Below are 8,965 nucleotides of genomic sequence, written 5' to 3'. Positions count from 1 at the left end.
CATAAGTGTCAATTTGAGCCCAACCCGCGATCCAATATTTTTTTTCGTGGATTAGAATCTTCCAAAACAGTTCTTTCATTATATAGTTTAACATTTTAGACCAGAGGTTTGGGGCTGGGTGATGCAAAATATTAAAAAAGGCTAAAATGTTGGTCATTATTAAAGAAATTTTCAAGATTAGAGGGAAATGACGCAAATCAGGGCGTCATAATACATGGACAAGAGAAAAAATTAAGTCATTTTTAATTGATATGATGTCACCAAGGATCCAAGTGAAATTTAAGATATTATCAACTAAAAATGAGCAGTTCTGATTTTTCAGATATTCACAAGGCCAAAAGAGGCCCAATGTGATCTTTGTTCTTTACATATTATAAAATCTGATCTGTCAGAATGACCATAGTTTATTTTTTCCTTTGGTTTTATTTTTTCGCGTTTTTTTTTTCGCCCACTTCTCAATTGAAATTATACTCAACCTGACTGCCCAAAAAGTGTGTTATTACATTTTGCGTTCTTGCCTTTTTCTTAATTTCTTAATCTCGACGCAAATGTAACAACGCAAAAAGTTATAATCCAAAAGTCGTGTTATTATGTTCCCCAAACGGAGTTTGGGAACATATTGTTTTTACTCTGTTTCTTATTATTATTATTATGTTCCCCAAACGAAGTTGGGGAACATATTGTTTTTACTCTGTTTCTTATTATTATTATTATTATGTTCCCCACACGAAGTTGGGGAACATATTGTTTTTACTCGGTTTCTTATTATTATTATTATTATTATTATTATTATGTCGCCCCGAACGAAGTCGGGGACGACATATTGATATTGTACGCATGTTTTTTTTATCCAGGCTGTTTCTCGGAGATGGCTGGGACAATCTTCCTGAAACTTTCCTCAAAGGACGATCACTGGTTGTAGTTGTGCAGTGAGGTCGTTCAGTTCCAATATGTCTACCGTTGCCATGGAAACCTGTAAAAAGCGACAAATTTTGTCCGAGAGTGTTCTCTCTGGTCCCTTAAATGTTCGTCATGAAACTTTTCTTATTTTAAGGATTAGTATCTGTAGTTCTGCAACTCGTATTTAAAATTTTCATATAATCGATTATTGCCATGGAAACCAGGTGAAAGTAAAAATTCTTTAATTTCGATTTTCTCAATAACTACTCAGGCAATCGTTTTGAAACTTTCAATGTTTATTCCTTGCAATGTGTCAAAGTGATTTCTACTTTCAAAATAATTGTAATGAGTCGCTCACGGTTGCCATAGAAACGAAACAGAAAAAAAGATTCAGATGTACACATGTGTTCTCCAAGGTCTAGGTCAAAGGGTCAAAGTTCGTCGTATCCAATAAAAGTTCTTTTCACAAGGATTACATATTTGAAATACGAAAGCCCTAGTACTTACCGTTCAAACGTTATGGCTATTTACTATGTTCAAGACGACCCCCCCCCCCTTTTTTTGAAGCACACAGCCAAGTACAATACACAGATATAACATATACAACTTACAAGTAACTTTTTAAAATCTTCATTCATAAAATTCAGTTCCCGTCATGTGATATTTTGCCATCATTCATTCTCCTTCTGTTTTGTCTCTTGAATTTATAAATATTTTATTTTATCTATATAAAAAAAAATAACGATTGTCAACTGCATTTATTATCATTTCGCGTTTTCTTGTATATCTATCACTTGTATATTATTCATTTCATTAGATAGTGCAAGTATAAATTAAAAAATTGGTACGTCATTTCCATAGTTTTTATTCATTCATAAATTCTTTGATCCGCTCCTGATGGTTCGCAAAGCCTTGATCACCACTGTATACAAAACATTCATCTCGCCGAAAATGTTCATGATTCCGCTAAACTGAGAAAGTTCACACATGATTTATCATCTCATAACACACATCAGCTCTCTGCAATGCAGAAATGCTCGAATTGATGGTGGCATGTCAGATTCGTTTTTCGGTAGAACCTCTAAAATGAAAGTGAAAGAGGGAAATTTCAGAGTTCCCACTGGCGTTACAATACACAAAATAATTGGGCTGATCTTCTTCATAAATTACATTTCCCAAGCTTTTATGATAGGAAAGATACTGCCAATTAAGAAGTATGAGGCTCAGTTCAGTACATCTGCCAGATTTCGTTTATGCAAGTCTGCAAATTGAGGAACTTGTAATTTTCCTGCACTACTTTCTTCTCCTACCGATTCTAAAAATAATGAGAGGGATGTACCGAATTAAGGTCTTCCGTTTCCAATGGAAAGGACTGATATAACTCAAAGGTTTTCAAACTTAGCTTATGGACTTTTGTTTTAGTGATGATAAAAATGAAAGTCTTGTCTAATACGGGGCGACATATGCTATTGCTTGCAATAGCAGACTTTCTAGTTATTATTATTATTCTTTTTTCTTCTTATTTCTTCTCCGGTACTTTTTTTGTCCGGAAGTGTTCTCAGAAACTGTTCACCAAACTAAGTTAAAACCTTTTTAGGGTTTATAGGTGTGTTGTGTGGATGTGCCGAACGAAGGTCATTTTGCGCGCATACGCCTGCACGTGCGGGCACGTGAAGTGAGTGAAATGACTGATATAATTAATATGGCCGTAACTTTTACATTTTTTGATGAAATGGTTTGAAACTCATTACATAAAGATATATTACTATTGTTAATATCGTGACAGTGTCAAATTAGCACGAACTCACGCGCGTGCACGTGAGCTTTGCTCTGATTGGCTGAAACAAAAATCGCAATATATCTTTTGTTTTTTGACGAAATGCTTTCAAATTTTAAACATAGTCATGAATTATGATATCTTACAATATGATATAGAAAAAGTTTTATGAAATCACGCGCATGCACGTGTGCTGCAATCTGATTGGATGAAACTTTAAATGACTATAACTCCTTTGTTTTTTGACGAAATGCTTTGAAATTTAAAATATATTGATACATTAGGATGTCCTGCAATATGATATACAAAACATTTCAAGAAATCACGCGCATGCACGTGTGCTGCAATCTGATTGGCTGAAACTTAAAATGGCTATATCTCCTTTGTTTTTTGAGGAAATGCTTTGAAATTTAAAATATAGTCATTTGTTAGGATATCCTACGATACGATATAGAAAAAATTCATGAAATCACGCGCATGCACGTTTGCTGCAATCTGATTGGCTGAAACTTGAAATTGCTATAACTCCCTTGTATTCCAACCAAACGGGGTGGGATTTAGAACATAGATAGATGTAATGGACTTCTACTAGAAGGTATGGTCACCATGCTCATGTATGCACGTGCGTGCACGTGAAATGGGTAAAATCAAATATACACTTGAATGAGCGTATTTTTTTTAATACTTTTGGATTAAATACTTTTATATTTAGTATATTAAAATATATAGATTGTGTAGACAAGATGATATGGTCATTACGCTGATGCATTCACATGCACACGCAGGCAATGCTAAAATTTAAATTTACTTGATACACTTCTGGGTAAACGTTGTTGAAGTCTCAAATCCATAGAGTTTGTCTTATTTAATGAGACTTACAGCGGATATGGCACCAAAAGGGAGTCGGGGAGCGTTTGGGGAACATCTGTAACGGTCCCCGTTACAATTAGCACTAGTTATTATTATGTTCCCCAAACGGAGTTTGGGAACATATTGTTTTTACTCGGTTTCTTATTATTATTAAGGTCTTCCGTCTTCACGGAAGACCTTATAGTGATTCTATTGTTTCTTATTATTATTATTATTATTTTTCATTTTTATTTTTTTGACCTTTTCAAATCGCGTTTTCTCGAAAACTACTCAATGAATTTCAGCCAAATTTTCAGGAAATATGTGTTGTACCATGCCATTTTGAAATATGAAAAAAAATTGGAAAAATTCACTTCCGGTCAGGAATTATTGCAAAATTTCATTTTTTCCACTAAAAATCTATTCCGTGAATGTTCTCAGAAACCATTTAAGGTAGGATTCTCAAACTTTCAGATATGATAGAGGTTGGCTTGTAGATGTGTGATAAGAACATTTCGTGTGTCGTCGCCACTTCCGGTCGTCACAGGAAGTGATTGAAAAAGGGCAATTTTTTGAACTTTTTTGTTTTTTGACATTTTTTATTGATGTTAATAAAAATAATAGAGAGATATTTGAGAATGATAAATATGTAATTTGATTTAGAATCGGAAATTCCTAACTCGAGATATTCGCATTTAAAAATTTGAAGTGTTGGTCCCCAATGGCGTAATGGTAAGCGCGTTGGATTTCCACGCTGGCGACCCGGGTTCCATCCCCCATATATCCGAAAATTTTTTTTTATCACTTTTTCATTTCGATTTTACGTTTTTCTTTCAGAATCGGACGGAAGACCTCTCGTTGCTCGCAACGAGTTTCTTTTCTAGTTATTATTATTATTATTCTTTTTTTTCTTCTTTGTTCTCCGGTACTTTTTTGTCCGCGAGTGTTCTCAGAAACTGTTCACCCAACTGAGCTAAAACCTTTTTAGGGTTAATGGGTGTGTAGTGTAGGTGTGCGGAACGAAGGTCATTTTGCGTGCATACGCGTGCACGTGCGCGCGCGTGATATGAATGAAATGACCGATATACTTAATATAGCTATAACTTTTACATTTTTTAATGAATTGACTTGAAACTCATTATATAATGATATATTAATAGTGTAGATAATGTGACACTGTCAAATTAGCACGAACTCACGCGCATGCACGTGCGCTTCGCTCTGATTGGCTGAAACAAAAATCTCAATATCTTTTCTGTTTTTTGACGCAATGCTTTGAAATTTAAAACATAGGCATGCTTTAGGATGTCCTACAAAATGATATATAATAATTGTCATGAAAGCACGCGCATGCACGTGCGCTGCAATCTGATTGGCTTAAACTTTAAATGGCGATAACTCCGTTGTTTTTCAACCAAACAGGATGGGATTCAGAACATAGATAGACATTATAGACTCCTACAAAAGGGTATGGTCATCATGCACATGCATGCACGTGCATGAACGTGCGCTTTGCTCTGATTGGCTGAAACAAAATTTTCAATATCTTTATTGTTTTTTGAAGAAATGCTTTGAAATTTAAATCAAAGGCATGCTTTGGGATGTCCTACAATATGATATATAATAATTTTCATGAAATCACGCGCATGCACGTGCGCTGCAATTTGATTGGTTGAAACTTTAAATGGCTATAATTCCCTTATTTTTCCATAAAAAAGGATGGGATTCAGAACATGGATAGACATTATGGGCTCCTACAAAAGTGCACATGCATGCACGTGCGTGCACGTGAAATAAGTAAAATTACATATACACTGGATTAAACATATTTTTAAATACGTATGAATTAAATGCTGTAATATTTAGTATATTAAAATATACGAATAGTGTAGACAAAATGATATGGTCATTACGCACATGCATTCAAATGCGCATGCGTGCAATGCTGTAATTTGAATAAACTTGATATACTTCTGGGTAAATATTGTTAAAGTCTAAAATGCATCGTGTTTGTCCTATTTAATAAAGCTTATAGAGAATATGGCACAAAAGGGAGTTGGGGAGCGTTTGGGGAACATCTGTAACGGTTCCCGTTACAATTAGCCCTAGTTATTATTATTATTATTATTATTCTTTTTTCTTCTTATTTCTTCTCCGGTACTTTTTTGTCCGGAAGTGTTCTCAGAAACTGTTCACCAAACTAAGTTAAAACCTTTTTAGGGTTAGTAGGCATGTTGTGTAGATGTGCCGAACGAAGGTCATTTTGCGCGCATTCGCATGCACGTGCGGGCGCGTGCAATGTGTAAACTGACTGATATATTTAATATGGTTGTAACTTTTATATTTTTTGATAAAATGTTTTGAAACTTATTATATAAAGATATATAAGTTGTGTAGATAAGATGACATGGTCAAATTTGCATGAACTCACGCGCATGCACGTGCGCTTTGCTCTGATTGGCTGAAACAGAAATCTTAATATCTTTTTTGTTTTATGATGAAATGCTTTGAAATTTATAACATAGACATGTATTAGGATGTACTACAATATGATATATAAAATTTTTCATGAAATCACGCGCATGCACGTGCGCTGCAATCTGATTGGCTGAAACTTTAAATGACTATAACTCCCTTGGTTTTCAACCAAACAGCATGGGATTAAGAACATAGATAGACATAAAGGACTCCTACAAGATGGTATGGTCACCATTCACATGCATGCACGTGCGTGCACGTGCGCTTTGCTCTGATTGGCTGAAACAAAAATCTCAATATCTTTTCTGTTTTTTTTACAAAATGCTTTGAAATTTAAAACAAAGGCATACTTTAAGATGTCCTACAATAAGATATATAATAATTGTCATGAAAACACGCGCATGCACGTGCACTGCAATCTGATTGGCTTAAACTTTAAATGGCTATAACTCCCTTGTTTTTCAACCAAACAGGATGGGATTAAGAACATAGATAGACATAATGGACTCCTACAAAAAGGTATGGTCATCATGCACGTGCGTGCACATGCATATGAGTAAAATAGTGTAGACAAGATGATATCGTCATTACGCTCATGCAATCACATGCGCACGCCTGCATTGCTTAAATTTGAAATACTTGGTATACTTTTGGGAAAACGTGGTTTACGTCTTAAATGCATAGAGTTTGCCTTCTTTAATGAAAATTACAGGGAATATGGCACGAGAAGGGAGTTGGGGTGCGTTTGGGGAACATCTTTATTTTTCTTCTTCTTCCTGGGTACTTTTTTGTCCGGGAATGATCTCGTAAACTATACATCCGACTAAGGTGAAATATTTTTAGGGTCAGTAGACATGTTATGTAGATTTGCGGAACGAAGGTCATTTTGCGCGCACATGCTTGCAAGAGCGTGCACGTGCAACATGTGAAATGACCGATTTAATTGATATAGGCGTAACTTTTAAAATTTTTGATGAAATGCTTTGAAACTTATAATATAAGGATATATTAGAAGCATAGACAATATGACATGGTCAAAATAGCAAGATCTCACGCGCATGCACGTGCGCTTCGTTCTGATTGGCTGAAACTAAAGTCTCAATATCTTTCTTGTTTTTTGACGAAATCCTTTGAAATTTTGAAAATAGCCATGCATTAGTATATCCTACAACATGATATATAGCAATTATCATGAAAACACGTGCATGCACGTGCGCTGCAATCTGATTGGCTTAAACTTTAAATAGCTATAACTCCCTTGATTTTCAACCAAACAGGACGGGATTTGGAACATAGATAGATATACTGGACTACTACAAGAAAATATGGTCACCATGCACATGCACACACGTGCATGTTCGTGCGCTGCAATCTGATTGGCTGAAACTTTAACAGCTATAACTCCCTTCGTTTTCAACCAAACGGGCTGAGATTTAGAACATAGATAGATGTAACGGACACCTACAAGAAGATATGGTTACCATGCTCATGTATGCACGTGCGTGCATGTGAAATGAGCAAAATCAAAAAAAACACTTGAATGAGCGTATCTTTTTAATACTTTTGGATTAAATACTTTAATATTTAGTATATTTAAATACATGTGTATATAGATTGTGTAGACAAGATGATATGGTCATTACGCACATGCATTCACATGCACACGCGTGCAATGCTAAAATTTGAATGAACTTTGTACACTTCTGGGTAAACGTTGTTAAAGTCTCAAATGCATCGAGTTTGTCTTATTTAATGAAGCTTACATGGAATATGGCACCAAAAGGGAGTTGGGGAGCGTTTGGGGAACATCTGTAACGGTCCCCGTTACAATTAGCACTAGTTTTTTTTCTTATTTCTTCTCCGGTACTTTTTTTGTCCGCGAGTGTTCTCAGAAACTGTTCACCCAACTGAGCTAAAACCTTTTTAGGGTTAATAGGTGTGTTGTGTAGGTGTGCGGAATGAAAGTCATTTTGCGCGCATACGCATGCACGTGCGTGCGCGTGAAATGAGTGAATTGACTGAAATACTTAATATAGCTATAACTTTTACATTTTTTGATGAAATGATTTGAAACTCATTATATAAAGATATATTACTACTGTAGATCATGTGACACTGTCAAATTAGCACGAACTCACGCGCATGCACGTGCGCTTTGCTCTGATTGGCTGAAACAAAAATCTCAGTATCTTTTCTGTTTTTTGACGAAATGCTATGAAATTTGAAATATAGGTATACTTTAGTATGTCCTACAATATGATATATAACAATTGTCATTAAATCACGCGCATGCACGTGCGCTGCAATCTGATTGGCTTAAACTTTAAATGACTATAACTCCCTTGTTTTTCAACCAAACAGTATGGGATTTAGAACATAGACAGACATAATAGACTCCTACAAGGATGTATGGTCGTCATGCACATGCATGCATGTGTGTGCACGTGTGATTTGCTGAGATTGGCTGAAACAAAATCGCAATATCTTTTTTAATTTTTGACGAAATGCTTTGAAATTTTAAATATAGTCATGCATTAGGATGTCCTACAATATGATATATAACAGTTGTCGTGAAAGCATGCGCATGCACGTGCGCTGCAATCTGATTGGCTTAAACTTTAAATGGCTACAACTCCCTTGTTTTTCAACCAAACAGGATGGGATTTAGAACATAGACAGACATAATAGACTCCAACAAGAAGGTATGGTCTCATGCACGTGCGTGCACCTGTTCTTCACTCTAATTGGCTGAAACAAAAATCTCAATATCATTTCTGTTTTTTGACGAAATGCTACGGAATTTAAAACATAAGCATACAATAGGATGCTACAATATGATATATAACAATTGTCATTAAATCACGCGCATGCAAGTCCGCTGAAATTTGATTGGCTTAAACTTTAAATGGTTATAACTCCCTTCGTTTTCAACCAAACAGGATGGTATTTAGAATATTGATA

This window comes from Saccostrea cucullata, unplaced genomic scaffold, assembly GCF_032062105.1.
Source record: "Saccostrea cucullata isolate Sc308-1 unplaced genomic scaffold, CSIRO_AGI_Scuc_v1 ctg9864, whole genome shotgun sequence".
NCBI classification, from domain to species: Eukaryota; Metazoa; Mollusca; class Bivalvia; order Ostreida; family Ostreidae; genus Saccostrea; species Saccostrea cuccullata.
This window is presented reverse-complemented; position numbering follows the sequence as displayed.